Consider the following 19,445-nt stretch of genomic DNA (forward strand, 5'->3'; position numbering starts at 1 on the left):
AGAGGAAGTCAGATGAAGGGTCTCAACCTGAAACGTCACCTATTCCCTTTTCTCCAGAGATGCTGTCTGACCGGCTGAGGTTACTCCAGCTTTTTGTACCTATCCCCCGTACTCGTACAGTAAATGGGTACAATCAAACCCTGCACAAGTATAACAGATGGGGCAAAGAGCATAATAAACAGTGCAGAAATTAGTGTTACAGCTGCAGCGAAAAGTACAGATAAAAAAGCCACTAGAGATGATGGCGTGATAGCACATTGGGTGTTTTTCACTTCACTTAAAGGGTGATAGTTGTAAGTATGAGGGAACATAATTGCTGCCATTGAACCATGCCTATCCTTGAAGCCGAAGACACAGAATGTGGGCAATGGGTCCCTTGAACTTGTATTGTTTGAAAGAGTTGACTGTTTGTTAACCACACATGGATTCTGCACATTTTTCCAATTCCATTATTTGTCTGGGAAGGAACTGCAGATCCTGGTTTACACCAAGGATAGACACAAAATGCTGGAGTAACTCAGCTGGTCAGGCAGCATCTCTTGAGAAAAATAATGGGTGTTGTATCAGGTCAGAACCCTTCTTCAGACTGAAGAAGGATTCCGACCCGAAGCATCATCTATTCTTTTTCTCCGGAGATGCTGCCTGGCCCGCTGAGTTACTCCAGCATTTTGTGTCTACATTTTTTTTTAAATCCCAAGTTTCCCAAAACCTCCAGTTGAGGCTAACTCCCTTATTACATTTCATCTTCTCTTTACTGAACAAGGCCCTGGGATTAATTGTGAATTATCCCACACCATTGCAGCCACATTGTGGTGGTGTTGAAAGATTAAATGGTGGTGGGTCGAGTGCCAAAGGGTGAGTTTACTTTGGATAGCAAAAATGAGCTTATTGTTTTTAAATCAACTTGTTGCTTCTGTAAGTTTGTATTTTTCAATAAATGTTACCATGTTCTGTTGCTGTGGTGTTTTTAAATTACATTTCTTAACTTAAGTGAGGCAAAATGAAGTTGTCAGTAAGATGTGCAGCACGAAAGCAGGCCCTTCGGCCCAACATGCCCATGTTCATCCCTGGTAACATGAAACCAATGCAAATCAACTCCATCTACGCTCCACGCTGCCTTAGCAAAGCCACCAGCATAATCAAGGACCAGTCTCACCCTGGTCACTCCCTCGCGGGCCACCGTCCAGTTGGGTATGGCTGCCCTGCCTGCAGCTGTCCGTCTTTTCACTTTAATTTTTTTTTTAGTATGTTAAAATAGTGTTTTGTTTTGGAGGTCTAGTCTTTTTATGTGGGGGGTGGGGGGGTGGGTGGGGAAAGGGGAAACTGCTTTTCCTAGTCCCTACCTGGTTGGAGAGACGGCTTTCCTCCGAGCAGCATATTCGACCAGTCCTCGCGGCCTACCACTGGGTCTGGAGCAGCTTTTCCCGAGGGGACCGGCCAGAACCACGGCTTCGGCGGCGGCACAGCGCTGGAGCGCTATCGCGGAGCGGGCGATGCCTTGCCCGGGTCGCCGGGCTGGAGTTCCGGTGTGCTGGGTCCACCAATTGAACATCGCAGAGCTGGGGGGTCTGTGGAGCGGTCAGCCGCGGGCTGCGGCGCTGACTTTGACATCGCGGAGCCTGGGATCTCTCGCCGAGATCGCCAGTGGTGGAGCTCCATCCAGTGCGGCCTGTTGGCTTCAGAAGCCGCGGTCGCCGGTAAGGAAGCGGCCGTTCCAGGTGTCCCAAGCCGCTGAGAAGGTTCTCCCGACGCCGGAGCACCATCACCCGGCGAGAAGGGCCTGAAACATCGGGCTGCTGTAGCGGCGACTGCAGAGGCCGACTATGGGTGGACAAGGGGATGGGGACTGGAATGTGTGCCTTCCCTCACAGTGGGAACCATTGTGGGGGGATGTTTTTATGTTTAATGTTAAATTCCTTTATAATGTTATGTTGTATTCTTATTAATGTGCTGCAATGCCAACTTGAATTTCACTACACTAATCGGTGTATATGATAATAAATGAACCTTACGAACCTTTGAACCTTCTACCAGAGAAGAGGTACCGAAGTTTAAAAACTCATACCTCCAGATTCAGAGACAGTTTCTTCCCGGTTGTTATGAGGCAACTGTGCCATCCTATCACTAACTAGAGAGTTACCCATTGGACTCTCTTTATCCTGTATCTGTACACTGTGGGCGGCATGATTGTAATAGTGTACAGTGTTTTTGCTGACTGGATAGCATGCAACACAAAAGCTTTTCACTGTACCTCGGTACACGTGACAATAATAAACTATTATTGCAGCGTTTGCACGTTCTCTCTGGTTGGTTTCCCCATACAAAGACGTGCAGGTTTGTAGGTTAATTGGGCTCCTGTAAAGGGAGTGAATGAGCAAGTGGGATAACATAAAACTAGTGTGAACAGTTGGATTTGGTGGGCCGAAGGGCCTATTTCCATGCTGTATCTCTACCTCTGCTATCCACGCACCTGTCCAAATGCCTATTAAATGTTTACATTGCCCAGTGTAAATTAGCAGCTTTTCAGTCTGAGAAGAGCCTCGACCCGAAACGTCACCCATTCCTTCTCTCCGGAGATGCTGCCTGTTCCGCTGAGTTACTCCAGCATTTTGGGTCTTCGATCTTCGGAATGAACATTGACTTCTCTAACTTCAGGTAGCCCTCTCTCTCCATCCCTTCCCCCTTCCCAGTTCTCCGACCAGTTTGACTGTCCCCCTGATTACATTTTATCTCTGTGTGCTTCGTTGTCAACTTCTCCTATTTAACGATGATCTATTTCTACATTTTCCTTGAACCACATCTTTTTTGATGTCTCATTTTCACACCTTAAACTTCCTTATCTCTGTGTCACCCTCTCCCCTGACTCTCCGTCTGAAGGTTCTCTATCCGAAACGTCCCACCCATTCCTTCTCTCCATAGATGCTGCTGCCTGTCCCACTGAGTTACTCCAGCACTTTGTTGCCTATCTAAGGTGTACACCAGCACCTGCAGTTCCTTCCTCCTGTCACTGTTCAACAGTGGGCGGGTCTCACTGCATTGGTCCCGCCTACGGCAGCTCTTCGCCAATCACAGCGAGGATCGCACTGACAGACGTGGCTAACGGCCAATCAACTGGAAGGCGGGACTACATTACGATGATGGACAGAAAAAACAGCCATTCAGGGCCTTAAGACCGTCCGGTCTCGCTCAGTGATTGGTCAATTGGTAGAAACATGTAAATTATAAATCAAATAAACCCAATTTCTGGAAACAAACAGGTAAAACATTAATGGAATTATTGTTTTTTTTAGTTGAAAGAAAATAAAAAGGGCGAGATCTTTCAAACCTGCTGCATCAAATCCAGGAATTGATATGATTTAGTCGCGCTTAATCACCCTGAGGCAAAGGAGAGAAAGCCGACCAGACTTGACCGTGGTCCAAGCTTACAATATCCTACGTGAACCGACCAATAAATCACGCAATTTTTGGGGAGACCTTGGATGAGGCTCTTTCTGGTCCATCTCCCAAATCTCCTCAAGGTGTTAAATGATATAAGTAGGAAGGAAGGAACAGCAGATCAGAGATCATATAGCTATATATAGGGAGGTTGCACGTAAGGTCACTGGGTCATAGGGCTTGACGCACGGAGCCGCTCAATCCATCTGGAGGACATCGGTAACTTCCAGTATATGTTATTAATGCAAGAAACGCGTACTTTCCTACCTGTTAAAAACCGCCAAAATGTTGCATTTTTGCGCTGAATTCAGAATTCCAAAAGTGAAGCGAAATGTAGGTAAAGAGAAGCGAGAGCTGAAGGGAGACCAGCAGCTAAAGTGCTTGGCGAACATATCGGAATTGAAAATATTGGGAATTATCGCGTTTGCTCACTGCATTTCATCAACAGTAAGGCATTATTTGTGTTTTTTTCTTGATTCCTTTGGTATCTAAAAAGTCTCAGAAGTGATAAATCTGGCTGTAAATTTTTCTTCAGATGCGTTTTCTTTTTGTATATAAAAACCCACTCGGGAACCATGGGCGATTTAAAAAATTTACAGCCAGATTTATCACTTCTGAAACTTTTTAGATGCCAAAGGAATCAAGAAAAAACACAAATAATGCCTTAGTTGATGAAATGCAGTGAGCAAACGGCCAATGTTCGCCAAGCACTCTGGCTGTTGTTGTCCCTTCAGCTCTCGCTTCTATCTACCGTCATTTCTCCTCACTTTTGGAATTCTGAAGTAGGATAAATGTCTCACACGCTTATCCCGATTTCCATAATTATTTACAGTGCAAAAATTGACAAATTCTGCGGGTTTTAACGGGCCCGCTACGCTGGAAACAATGATAAGTGCCTACCTGCAGTTCATCGCGTGTACTCCATTTGGCGTAGCGTAGCAACAGTACGGGTCATGGGTCGTGACCCGACTGCCGTGCAACCTCCCTATAAGATCTTTGCTGCAGATGCTGGTTTGCCCCAGTAACGCAAAATGCTGGAGTAACACAGCGGCAGCATTTCTGGAGAGAAGGAATGGGTAACGTTTCGGGACGAGACACATCATAAATGATGTATCTGCCTCTGGTGGCTTTTATGGGACCATCGTAGTCTTGTAGTTAGAATTGATTCTGCATGTTGGTGTCAGGAGTTATGGGGCGAATCCAGAGAATGCTGTTGACAGGGAAAGATAGTCCAGCCATGATCTAAGACCCAGACTTCGGCCCATGAAGTCCGCTCCGCCCTTAAATCCTGGCTGATCTATTCTTCCCTCTCAACCCTATTCTCCTGCCTTCTCCCCTTAGGCACCCTTCCTAATAAAGAACCTGTCTATCTCCGCTTAAAAAAAACAAACAATGAATGATTTGGCCTCCGCGGCCACCTGTGGCAATGAATCCCGCAGATTCACCGCCCTATATACTCTTTAGTTTAGCTTAGAGATACACTTTAGCTAGAGATTGATCACGGAAACATCTGCACCAACCAGCGATCCCCGCACATTAACACCATCCTACACACGCTAGAGACAATTTCCATTTAAATCAATCCAATTAACATACAAACACCCGAAACGTCACCCATTCCTTCTCTCCAGAGATGCTGCCTGCCCGCTGAGTTACTCCAGTTTTTGTGTCAACCTACAAACCTGTATGTCTTTGGAGTGTGGGAGGAAACCGGAGCACCTGGAGAAAACCCACGCAGGTTACGGGGGGGGGGGGGGGGGGGGGGGGGGGGTGGACGGGGGGGGGGGGGGGGGTCCTACAAACTCCGTACAGACAGCACCCGTAGTCAGGATCGAACCCGGGCCTTTGGCGCTGTAATGCAGCAACTCTACCGCTGCGCCACCGTGCCGCCCACATTGGCCCACATAGTCCGTAGTCGCAGCTGGGGAGAGGAGGAATGTTCCCCTTCACCCCTGATCAGCTACCTGGTCCCGGGCTGTGTGCTGCACTGGCCATCCCCAGAAACACACACAACACACACACGCAACAAACTATCTCCTGGCGTTTTAAGGCAGAGATAGATTCTTGATTAGTACGCGTGTCAGGGATCATGGGGAGAAGGCAGGAGAATGGGATTGAGAGGGAGAGATAAATCAGCTATGGCAGTGTAGACTTGATGGCCTAATTCTGCTATCACTTATTTCGCCTCTACTTCCTGAGAAGATTACGGAGAGTCGGTATGTCAAGGAGGACTCACTCAAACTTCTACAGGTGCACAGTAGAGAGCATGCTGACCTGTTGCATAATGGCTTGGTTCGGCAACTTGAACGTCCAGGAGCGGAAAAGAATGCAGAACGTTGTGACCACTGCCCAGTCCATCATCGGCTCTGACCTCCCCACCATCGAAGGGATTTATTGCAGTCGCTGCCTCAAAAAGGCAGCCAACATCATCAAGGACCCACACCATCCTGGCCACACACTCATCTCCCCGCTGCCATCTGTAGTTTTCAGGCACCTGTAGAAGGTACAGGTGCCTGACATCTGCAACATCCAGGTTTCGGAACAGCTTCTTCCCCACAGCCAGCAGACTAGTAAACACTTCAAACAAACTCTGAACTATAACAGCCTATTGCACTTTATCTGTTTATATATATGTGTGGTCTATGGTATATAGGGAGGTTTCACGGCAGTCGGGTCACGACCCATGACCCGTACTGTTGCTACGCTACTCCAAATGGAGTACACGCGATGAACTGCAGGTAGGCACTTACCATTGTTTCCAGCGTAGCGGGCCCGTTAAAACCCGCTGAAATTGTCAATTTTTGCGCTGTAAATAATGATGGAAATCGTCATAATAAACGTGTGAGACATTTATCCTACTTCAGAATTCCAAAAATGAGGAGAAATGACGGTAGATAGAAGCGAGAGCTGAAGAGACAACAACAGCCAGAGTGCTTGGCGAACATTGGCCGTTTGCTCACTGCATTTCATCAACTAAGGTGTTTTTTCTTGATTCCTTTGGCACCTAAAAGTTTCATAAGTGATAAATCTGGCTGTAATTTTCCCGTGGGTTTTTACATACAAAATGAAAACGCATCTGAAGAAAAATTTACAGCCAAATTTATCACTTCTGAGAATTTTTAGATACCAAAGGAATCAAGAAAAAACACAAATAATGCCTTACTGTTGATGAAATGCAGTGAGCAAACGCGATAATTCCCATTATTTTCAATTCCGATATCTGCACGGCCAATGTTTACCAAGCACTTTAACTGCTGTTGTCCCTTCAGTTCTCGCTTCTCTATACCTTAATTTCGCTTCACGTTTGGAATTCTAAAGTTGGGTACATGTCTCTCACACTTACCCCGACTCCCACAAAAATTTTCAGCGCAAAAATTCAACATTTTGGCGGTTTTTAACAGGTAGGAAAGTACGCGTTTCTTGCATTAATAACATAAACCGGAAGTGACGGATGTCCTCCAGATGGATTGAGCGGCTCCGTGCGTCAAGCCCTATGACCCAGTGACCTTACGTGCAACCCCCCTATTCTGTTGTGCTGCAGCAAGCAAGAATTTCATTGTCCTATCTGGGACACATGACAATAAACTCTCTTGACTTGACTTGACTTCGGAAAGTATCGATGTGGTGAAAGACTGGCTCCCAGCTCTCTGAAAATTGCAGTTATCCCTGAACTGGGAGCTGTCCAGCGCCCTGGTGCTGGAACAGGCGCGTCCCCGGCGCCGCGATTGTATCAACATCGACGCATTCATAAGTCAAGAGTTAAGAGTTTCGGTTTAAAAAAGGGCCTCGACCCGAAACATCAACCACTCCTTCTCTCCAGATTTGCTGCCTGTCCCACTGAGTTACTCCAGCATTTTGTGTCTATCTTCATGTTGACGCAAGATGTCACCAGAGTGAAGTGGTCGTGGTCCAGCACGAGTTTCGCACGATATAACGGGGGGTAGATAAAGAGTTCCCACGGTACTCGGCATTTCTGTTATTTGTGCGAGTGACTTGTCCGTCTCCCGAGCTTTCCCGTTAATCTTGAATGAACATCGTGAACTGTAGTGTTGTTAATCACGTGGCACAAATGATGTTACTTTGTTTTCACACACTATATTGGGTTTTTTCACACACTATATTCCTCCCTTGGTTGAATTGGCTCATTTGGAGACATGCCTATACTAACTATGTGCATCGAGAACGCTTGCGTGAAGGCAGAAGGGTGAGATTAATTAAAAAGAGAATTAAGAGGAAGTCTCACTGGGTGAAGCCCATCTTTCAACGGAGACCTCAATTTGGACAATATGATCAGCTGCTTAATGTGATGTGCGAAGAGGATAAAAGTGCATTCACAAACTTTGTCAGAATTTCACCCGAGCTCTTTAATGAGCTGAAGAATAATCTGTTTTTTTTAGACAAATGTTGTTTGGTGTGATGCACCTTCTCTCAATATGTGCAAGAAGTCGTCTTTTTATTTTGTCAAATAGGAATAAAGACTTTGTCTCACATTGACCGTGATGGTTGGCTTATTTTATTATCTACTGAGAGGTGAAACTTTCAAACGTTTAACCAGTCAGTAGACAGACAATAAATAGTAACAATCGAGCCATAAATGGTGTATACAAGGTGAAGGGAACAACGCTGTGTGCAAGATAATGTTTAAAATCATGCGAGGAATCGATCGGGTAGATGCACAGTCTCTTGCCCAGAGTAGGCGAATCGAGGACCAGATTACATAGGTTTAAGGTGAAGGGGAAATTATTTAATATGGATCTGATTAAATACTGTCAGTAGTAAACCCGATCAAAAACAACATCAGGACGTCTATTAAACACCAGAGGTCCCAGTAAATACCCAGCCGAGACTTATTACAGGTCTAGTGGAAAGACACAAAGCGCTGGAGCAACTCAGCGGCTCACCCAGCATCGCTAGACAACATGGGTAGATGATGTTTCGGGTCGGGACTCTTCTTACTTGTGTCTTTCCAATGCAGATTAGCGTCTGCGATTCTTTGCTCCTGCATTACGGGGTCTATCTCGATTCCCGATAAAGTCTAAAACCCATCCTCCAGAGTTCTCAGCCCAGGGCGCCCATAAACAAGCCATTAACTCCACACTGGGGACAGAGGCTGAGAGGTGTACAAAACCATGAGACGAACAGGCAGGGAAATAGACAGAGTCCAGGGTAATATATGTCCTTTGCCCACAGAGGGGATTCGAGGACCAGAGGGCATAGGTTCAAGGTGAGGGGGGAAGATCTAATAGGAATCTGAGTGAGGGGTAACATTTTCGCACAAAGGGATGGTGGGTGTATGGAACAAGCTGCCAGAGGAGGTAGTTGAGGCTGGGTCCATCCATACATTTAAGAAACATTTAGACAGGTACATGGATAAGACAGGTTGGGAGGGATATGGACCAGACGCAGGCAGATGGGACTAGTTTCGATGGGACATTTTGGCCGGTATGGGCAAGTTGAGCCGAAGGGCCGGTTTCCACACTGTAACTCGATAACGCCAGTGAGTATACGATCTAAGATAGTCCGAGGGTCTCGAATGAGGTAGGTAGTAGTTCAGGAATGGTCTGTGGTTGGTGTTAGGATGGTTCAGTTACATAAGTGCTCAAATGTAGGCACCGTTTTCGCAGTGGAAGCTCCGAGACTGCAGCGGGCGATTGTCGTGTTGGCTGGGACTCCTGTTATCCATGCAGGGGATTGACCTCAGTCTGAAGAAGGCTCTCGACCCGAAACGCCACCAGTTCCTTCTCTCCAGAGTTGCTGCCTGTCCGGCTGAGTTGCTCCAAGCAACTGGTGTCTATCTTCAAAGGACTGACCACCGGGCTGGATGTCGGGGTTGGCGTGTTGCGTTTCACAGACCGAACTGTCCAATTAATGGTAACAGATGGGCACTGAGGGAAGTCCCCCCCCCCTCTCTGTTTATCTGCCCTTTCTTTAACTTTTGTGCCTCTATGCAAGTATCTCGCGAGCCATCCCAGACTGCCCATTTCTGCTCCCCCTCGTCTTTAATAACTACATTTCCCTAACAATTACTATCTTTGTTAGTTATAGGAGCAAAATTAGGCCATTCGGTCCATTAAGTCCACTCCGCCATTCAATCGCGGCTGATCTATCTCTCCCTCTCAACCACATTCTCTTGCCTTCTCCCCATAACCTCCTGACAGCCGCACTAATCAGGAATGTATCTATCTCTGCCCCTATTCTTCACCCTTTTGACAGTAGTTTTGTTTTATTGGAGACGCGGGAGACAGCGGATGCTGGAATACTGAACAAAACACGAAATGCTGGAGGAACTCGGTGCATTTGTGTTTAAGAAGGAACTGCAGATGCTGGAAAATCGAAGGTACACAATAATGCTGGAGAAACTCAGCGGATGCAGCAGCATCTATGGAGCGAAGGAAGTAGGTAGGCAACGTTGCCTATTTCCTTCGTTCCATAGATGCTGCTGCACCCGCTGAGTTTCTCCCGCTGAGGTTGGGCAGGCGAGGATTATGTTACTTGGAGTGCAGGAGGCTGAAGGGTGATCTAATGGAGGTGTATAACCGAGGGGAAATGCACAGACTTTTACTCAGGGTCGGGGCATCAAAAAGTAGAGAACACGGGTTTAAGGTGAGAGGGCAAGATTTAATAGAAAGCTGAGGAGCAGCTTCTTTACACAGAGGGTAGTAGGCAACGTTGCCTATTTCCTTCGTTCCATAGATGCTGCTGCACCCGCTGAGTTTCTCCAGCATTTGTGTGTGTGGGTGGGAGTAGGGGGGGGGGGGTGGGGGGGGGGGGGGGGAGAGATAAGGCAGCCTGAAGAAAGGGTCGCCTGTCCATTTCCCTCCGTAGATGCTGCCTGGCCCGCGGAGTTCCTACAGTCTTAGAAACTGCTTTAGACAAAAAGAGACACAAACTGCTGGAGTAAAATAGCTCAGCAAGTGAGGTACCTGAACACTCAAAAATGAAAAAGAATGAAAATGTGATTATTTCACCTCCCTTCAACTATTTGTGTTTCAGCATGAGAGGGATTATAACATTAGAAACATTCATCTTGTAGTGATGTGTTAATGAAGAATTGCAGACATCAATCTGATAGTAAAAAATATAATTATTTAACAATGAGGTAAAACAAGCACTGACAATCAAACTGCTCAGTTACTCACCGTTCGCAGGAGTTCCCACGGTACCCGCAAGAGTTATTACGGATATCGCACGGATATCGCACTGGCCACTTGTTCATACAATGTTGCAATGCTCAACCACAAGTGTACAAGTCACTCTTGGAGAAATTCAAACTTTCTTGAATTTTCTCCCGAGTGACCAAGATACACGATTACCTGCCGTTAGCGCCACGGTGGTCCACGGTGGTCCACAAATGCCGTACTGTTATCGCACGAGGTTCCCACGATGTTAAACTCTGGTTCACTCTTGCGTCAAGTCGCCCCGTGAAAAGGCCACTTTAAGAGTGTTTAATTGTTATATGGATCGACACCGAACAATGAAATTCCCACTTCGGCGTGGACTCGGTATTGCGAGTAACTCCGCGGGTCAGGCAGCATCTTTGGAGAAAAAGGATGGATGATGCTTCGGGTGTGGATGTGGATAGATGAACCCTTCTTCAGACTAAAAACTGTCTCTCTGTCTGTCTAAACTAAACTTCATACAGCCGTACAACAGGTTTGCAAACACAGTATTAGATAGTTAACATAATAAAGAAACAAAAAAGGAATTGGATAAATAAATAAATATTATATATTTTCACATTTTTAAGAAAAATAATCCTCTCCCTTTAAATTCACCTGGTTACCTGAACTCACTCACGTCCTCCCCGAGTTTCGTACGCTCGCCTTATGAACAGCCTGTACATACGAACGGGCACCGGGGAGGGCTGCGGAATGGGCTAGCCGGCGGCCACGGGCATCTTCTGCCGGGCGTGAGCTGGACATGTCCGCCCGCCTTCTGCCCCCACTCCTCCCGGTACAAGCGGGACGGCTGGAGGAGCTGAGCCGGGGGGCAATGAGCAGACTCACTCACTCCCCGAGTCAGCGAGCACGGCCGGCGGCTGCTCTCTCCACATTTACTCGCTCCCTCGTCTGTGATCCCCTCCCACACACTGTTTCTGTTCGTTTTCTGTCACAGTCCGGGTTACAGACAGTTCTCAGGAACGGAACCCTCCTGTAACCCGGAGAGGAGCTGTACTTGAAATCCCCTGAAGCCTTTGTTCTTGTCCTCCCTTTAAACGTTGCATTTTAACGAGGACATCTACTATTATGTTGTACGACATCTAAATACAGTCACAAGGCCATAGCGTCATGTGATTGGAGCAGAATTAGGCCATTTGGCCCATCAAGTCTACTCCAGCATTCTACCATGGCTGATCTATCTCTCCCTCCTAACCCCATTCTCCTGCCTTCTCCCCATAACCCCAGACACCCGAATTAATTGAATTGATTTAAAAAAAAATTATTAGAAGCAGTGTACAAAAATATAAGCAGCGGCATATGACATAATACAGTTATTGTACAGCTTCAATTTTAATTTTTAGCTAAAGATGAGAGAGAAGAAGAGAGAAAAAGCAAGAGAGAGCGTGGATGTGCAAGAATAGAACCCCTAGACTACCAAAGTTGTGGAGCCAAAGAGTGAGTAAGTAAAAGAAATAAGGAAGACGTAGAGAAATAAAGTCAAAAACAGAAAGAAAAACAAAAGGTGGTGATATACCTGCCTCGCATCCCTCCCCACCCATTACCCAACCTGTAAGTTGGTTTAATTCCAAAGTTGTGTTGCACCGTACTATCCTTGTAATGAATCAATGAATGGTGTCCATGTCTTCGAAAAATGCTCTGTTTTTTCTGCTAAGACAAGTCTCATATTTTCAAGATGTAATAATAATAATAATACATTTTATTTATGGGCGCCTTTCAAGAGTCTCAAGGACACCTTACAAAAATTTAGCAGGTAGAGGAAAAACATGTAAGGGGAATGAAATAAATAGTAGAGACATGACTAGTACACAAAGTAAAGACAGAATACAATTCAAAACACAATATGAGGCAATTAATGCACAGATGAAAAGGGAGGGGGACGTGGGGCTAAGGACAGGCAGAGGTGAAGACATGGGTCTTGAGGCGGGACTGGAAGATGTAGCGTCTCAGACATGCTTATAATCCACATTTTAAGAGTAGGGGCAGATGTATGTTTCCAAAATTTGAGTATTCGTTTTTTCGCCGTTATCAGATCATAATTGAGGAAACGTCTTTGAAATATTGATAGCTCAGAGCAGGCTGCTGACGTTCCTAGAATAATCAGTTCTGTGTCGGGGTCCAGTTTTGTTTTTAATGTTTTTGAGAAAATTTCAAAAATTCCTCTCCAAAAGTTATGTAATTTTATGCAAGAGGCGAAGGAATGTGTTAAAGTTGCTTCTTGAAGGAGACATTTGTCACAAATAGGAGATACATTTGGAAAGATCTTTTTCAGTTTAGTCTTGAATTAATTGAATTTAAAGTGTTAGTTTAGTTTAGTTTCCAACAAAAAATGTGACTATAAACTAAACTATTAATGTTTTAATGGAAAAGCTATTTTCTATTCCAGAATATCATGTCCACAACCATTAAAGCCCCAGGTATTGAAAAGTTTGGCTGTATACTTTGTTAATAAAAGTTTAAAACACATAGATGAAGAATGTTCAAGTCAATATTTTTAAAACAAGTAATGTTAGTCTATCACTTAAAATTAGCACATTAGCGGTTATTACCTATTTAAAACAGAGCAACAAATTTGTGTGCAAAGGAGGTTCTTAAACTAAGGACCTTCCCCACAGAGCTTCCACAATATTTTGCTAACAGTACAATTTGCTTACAATACTCACAATTTTAGATACAGTCTGAAGAAGGGCCTTGACCCCAAATATCATCTGTCCATCCCCCCCCCACCCCCCCACAGATAAAGACACAAAGTGCTGGAGTAATTCCGCGGTCAGCAGCATCTCAAAGGAACAGTTGACGTTTTGAGTCGGAACCCTTCTTCAGAATGCAAGGAGTCGCTGAAGCTCGGTGCAGCCAACACCCAGACTCTGTGGGGGAGGACCTCAGGCTAGGGTCCTTCCGCAGTGGGACATTGGGGGAAGGGTATGGTGGAGACACCAAGGGATATCAACCCAGGGGGCCTAACCTCTTAGTCGAACCATGGATAGGACAGGTTTGGTAGGATATGGACCAAATGCTGGCAGGTGGGACTAGTGTAGCTGGGTCATGTTGGCCAGTGTGGGCAAGTTGGGCTGTTTCAACACTGTATCACTCCGTGACACTATGACCAGTGGTGTATAACCACATGAGGTTGAGCAATAACTGGTGTGTGATGCTGTTGGATGCAGTCTGGAATGGGCCAGTCGGCAACATTCCCTGCTCTTGTACTCCACTATCGCACCAGGTGACCAGGAGATAAACTGTTGCTGTACTGTTCAATGTTCTACGTAATTGACAGATGTTTTCTCTCTGGGTCACCTGCCAACACTCCCTGGCCTTTGAGCTCCAGCTGTTCCTAGTGATGGAGTATTGCCGCATCAGCATCAGCGGAAATGATTGAGAGCTTCAAGCATTAATATTATGATCTGTCATGGATCAACCACATTGATGCAACTGGTAAGAAGGCTCACCATTATCTCCACTTCCATTATCTCCACTTCCATGGGAACCAGGTGAAACTCAGCATTTTACTAATAATTCTTACAAACTTCTAAAGATGCACCACAGGAAGAATACTATCAGTTCCATGAGTTTAGTTTAGTTTATTATTGTCATGTGTGCTAAGGTACAGAGGAAAACCTTTGATTGCATGCTACCCAGTCTAATAACAGACTAACCATGAATACAATCAAGCCGTCCACAGAGCACAGATTAAAGAAGTAAAGGCAGACGTGCTTTCTTGACCATAGCTTCGATGTGGCTGTTTCAGGACAAGTTGCTGTGATATTTATTCCAAGGAACTTGGAGCTTTCAACCGTCAATGTAGACGAGGGTGTGTGTACCACTTCGCTTCCTGAAGTCAATCACCATCTCCTTTGTCTTGCTGTACACTCTGGAGTTTAGAAGGATGTGAGGGGATCTCATTGAAACATATAAGATTGTTAAGGGTTTGGACACGCTAGAGGCAGGAAACATGGTCCCGATGTTGGGGGAGTCCAGAACCAGGGGCCACAGTTTAAGAATAAGGAGTAAGCCATTTAGAACGGAGACGAGGAAACACTTTTTCTCACAGAGAGTTGCGAGTCTGTGGAATTCTCTGCCTCAGAGGGCGGTGGAGGCTGGTTCTCTGGATACTTTCAAGAGAGAGCTAGGTTGGGCTCTTAAAGATAGCGGAGTCAGGGGATATGGGGAGAAGGCAGGAACGGGGTACTGATTGGGGATGATCAGCCATGATGACATTGAATGGCGGTGCTGGCTCGAAGGGCCGAATGGCCTACTCCTGCACCTATTATCTATTGACATTGAGGGAGAAGTTATTGCCTTGGCACCAAGTTCTCAATCTCCTTTCCTCACCCGGCCTCGTCATTATTTAATATCCAGCACACAACGGTGGTGACATCTGCAAACTTGGAGATTGAGTTGGATTGGCGTTTGGTCGCTCAGTCAAGTGTGTATATGGAGCATAGTAGGGGGCTGAGAACTTATCCTAGCAGGGCGCAAGTGTTGAGAATTATCGCAGAGGATGATTTGTCACCTATCCTCACTGACTGTGGTCTGTTGGTTGGGGAAGTCGAGGATCCAGTTGCAGAGGGGAGTGCTGACTTTGTTGCGATAATGGCTCGAAAGCAGAGGTGGTGTCCGTGAATATGAGTCTGAGGTAGGTGTCCTTCTTATCCAGGTGCTCCAGGGATGAGTGCAGGCCAAGGGAGATGGCATCAGAAGGTGGACCACTGCACTGGATCAAGTGGGCGAGCTGCAGTTTACACTACAGGCTACACTTTAGGCTGCGACCCATAGCCAGCCTCTCGAAGCACTTCAAGATGGTGAACGTCAAGGCCACTGGACGGTAGTCGTTAAGATATGAGAGCTTGCTTTTCTTCGGCACCGGGAAGATAGTGGTCTTCTTGAAGCAGGTGGGTACCTCAGAATGGACTAGGGAGGGGTTAAAGGTGTCCGTGAACACACCCGCTAGCTGGTCCACACAGTTCCCAAGTAGCCAGGGGCTTTACCTGGGCCCGTTGCTTTCCGAGGGTTCACCTCCAGGAAGGGGGCTCTTACTTCTGCAACAGCCACCCTGGAAAGAGGCAAACTCAAGTCTGTCGGGACAGATGTCATCACCCTGTTGGCCTTCTGCACAAAGCGAACAGCCATTAGGTTTATCCGGGAGGGCAGTACTATCATCAGTGATGCTGCCTGACTTTGCTTTGTAGCCTGTTATAGTATTCAATCCTTGCCATAGTCGACCAGTGTCCAAGTGGTTATGCTGGGGCTCAAGTTTGTCCCTGTGTTGTCTCTTGGTTTGGGAACAGCTCTGCCAAAGAATTGTGGATGTAGCCCCACCCATCACACAAATCTTACTTCCCACCATTGACACCACCTAATCTTCATTCTGCCTCAGAAAAACAGCCAACGTAATCGAAGGCTTGTCCCACCCGTTATTTCTCCTTCTCCTGACTCCCATCTGGTGGAACGTAAGAAGCTTGAAAACGCGCACCACCAGACTCAGGAATATCTTATTCCCCTCTGTTGTCAGGTTTTTCTGAAGGATACTGTCCGATTCACCTCTACTCCACTGATCACATTGGACTTTGTCTATAGACTATTGTGTTACAATGCTGAGAACTATATTTTAGTTTAGAGATACAGCACGGAAACAGGCCCTTCGGCCCACTGGGTCCGCGCCGACCAGCGATCCCCGTACATTAACACTATCCTACATACACACTAGGGACAATCTTTACATTTACCAAGCCAATTTAAATAATGCCCCTGTCCCACTTAGGAAACCTGAACGGAAACCTCTGGAGACTTTGTGCCCCGCCCAAGGTTTCCGTGCGGTTCCTGGAGGTTGCAGGTGGTTGCTGGAGGTTGCAGGTAGTGGAAGCAGGTAGGGAGATTGACAAAAACCTCCGGGAACCGCACGGAAACCTTGGGTGGGGCGCAAAGTCTCCAGAGGTTTCCTAAGTGGGACAGGGGCATAAAACCTACAAACCTGGACGTTTTTGGAATTTGGAACCCACGCAGGTCACGGGGAGAACATACAAACTCCGTGCTGGGATCGAACCCGGGTCTCCAGCGCTGTATTCGCTGTTAGGCAGCAACTCTACCGCTGTGCCACCGTGACTGCACTCTGTATCTTCCCCTTTGCTGTACCTATTGTACTTGAGGTTGGCTTGATTGTTTTCATGTATAATATTATCTTATTTGACTGGATAGTACGTAAAACCTCGGTACATTGACAATAATAATTCTAAATGTCCCCCCTCCTGTGTATTGGCTCCCTATACAGGAGTTCAGGCTCAGGCTCTGGAAGAGAAACTCCCTGCAGTCCCATCCGAATCCTACAGAGGGAGCAGCTGTCCGTCCAACATTACTTTCTAACTGGGGATAGACACAAAATGCTGGAGTAACTCAGCGGGACAGGCAGCATCCCTGGAGAGAAGGGATTGGTGATGTTTCAGGTAGAGACCCTTTTTCATACTGAGAGTCAGGGGAGAGGGAGGCACAGAGATATGGAATAGTAAGGTGTGAAAATGAGACATCAAAGGGGACGAAGTTCAAGGAATAGATCAATGTTAGCTAGGGGAAGGTGACAACGAGGCAGACAGAGATAAAATTTAATCAGGACAGTCAGACTGGTCGGAGAACTTGAATAGGGGAGGGATGGAGAGAGAGGGAAAGCAAGGGGCTACTTGAAGTTAGAGAAGTCAATTTTCATACCACTGGGTTATAAGCTGTCCAAGCGGAATAAAGTGGGAACTGGTTTCAATGGATTAGAGGACAGCTCTCCCACCAAGGGCAGTCTTCTTCTTGTGTATGGCGTGCACAGCTTAAAGTTGTAGGACAACTTGTTCTATTTGATCTTATTTGATTGTGCACGCCAGGTTGATTGCATTCTTCAAAACAGGGCAGACCACGTGAAGGTTGCAACCTTCCACCCCACCAAGGGCAGTGAGATGGAGACACGGTGACTGCAGAGGCTGGAGTCCTGAAGCATATAGGGTGACTGCTTTGTGCTTAATCCAAGCTCAGTCCCAGGAATGGCCCTGAGATTCCCATTGCAAGAGGCCACCTCTGCTCCAGTTCCCAATGTCCCCATCATTCACCTTGGGCATGACTGTTTCTCTCATCACAGTTGTTGCCAGACCTGCTGCGTTTTTGCCATATATATATTTTAAAATCCCCATTCCAGCCCCTCTCAGACGAGTGAAGATGCGTGGACAAGACACGGCTTCTGCATTTTCCGTACAGTGTCCACAATCTTGATGCCGTGGGCAATGGGGACAACTCATTACGTGCGGCACCGTGGCACAGCTGGTAGAGCCACTGCCTCATAGCGCCAGAAACCCAGGTTCAATCCTGACCTTGGGTGCTGGCTGTGTGGAGTTTGCACGTTCTCCCTGTTTCCTTCAGGCACTCTGCTTTCCGCCCAAATCCCCAAAATCAGTAGGTTAATTAGCCTTTGTAAGTTGTCCCTGGTGTACAGGGAGTGGATGCAAACATGGGATAATATAGAACGCTGATCGTGGTCGATAGGAATCTGTGGGCCAAAGGGCCTGTTTCCATTGTCTCACACTATGACACTAACTCCCTCTCACCTCCCTCATGTAAGCGTCCCAATAGTTTAGTTTAGTTTAAATTAGAGATGCAGCGCAGAAACAGGCCCTTCGGCCCACCGAGTCTACACCAACCAGTGATCACCCCGTACACTAGCACTCTCCTACACACTGGGGACAATTTACAATTTTTACCGAAGCCAAATTAATCTACAAACCCGTTCGTCTTTGGAGTGTGGGAGGAAACTGGAGCACCCGGAGAAAACCTATGCGGTCACGGGGAGAATGTACAAACTCTGTACAGACAGCACCCGTCGTCAGGTTCGAACCTGGGTCACTGGTGCTGTAAGGCAGCAACTCTACCGCTGCGCCACCGTGCCGCCAATAGTAGGCAGATCCCTGGTCTCACAGGTAACATGGCTGGGGAAGCACTAGAAGCCCACCTCTACGCACCAGAGGACTACTGCAGGTGGGCAGAGGCGGGCGAGGGAAGTGCCAGCAGGTTGACCAAGGAGGAAGAAGTCCCACTCCATTGCTCTCTGCCCAAACATCTCCTTTCCAAACGTACATCCCAAACCTGCAGCATTCTGTCCCCCTCCATCAAACCCCCCCCTCAACCTTATCTGTTCTATGGAGAGCAATCTCTGCTACCCCATATCTTTAGGTAGCTCGCGCTCCTTCCTAAGGTATTCTGGTAAATCTCTGCCACCTGCCCAAGCCCCTCCTGTCAGCCAGTTGCCCACATCTGTTCCTGATGACCACATCTGGGCTTGATATCCACATCTGGGCTTGATGCCCACATCTATTCTTGATGTTCGCATCTGGGGGTGGTCCACATCTGTCCTTGATGGTCACATCTGGGGGGTGGTCCACATCTGTCCTTGATGGTCACATCTGTGGTGGTCCACATCTGTCCTTGATGTTCACATCTGGGGTGGCCCACATCTGTCCTTGATGTTCACATCTGGGGTGGTCCACATCTGTCCTTGATGGTCACATCTGGGGGTGGTCCACATCTGTCCTTGATGGTCACATCTGGGGGTGGTCAACATCTGTTCTTAATGTTCACATCCGCTCTTGAAGTTCACATCTGGGGGTGATGTCCACATCTGTTCTTGATGCGCACATCTGTTCTTGGTTCACCACTGGGCTTGATGCCCACACCTGGGATTGATGACCTTATTTGGGGGGGTGATGTCGCACATCTGGATTTGATGTCCACATCTGGGCTTGTTGTAAACACACCTGGGATTGATGTCCACATCTGTGCTTGATGCCACCCTGACCCAATGGTACA

The sequence above is a fragment of the Amblyraja radiata genome, chromosome 38 (assembly GCF_010909765.2).
Source record: "Amblyraja radiata isolate CabotCenter1 chromosome 38, sAmbRad1.1.pri, whole genome shotgun sequence".
Lineage (NCBI taxonomy): Eukaryota > Metazoa > Chordata > Chondrichthyes > Rajiformes > Rajidae > Amblyraja > Amblyraja radiata.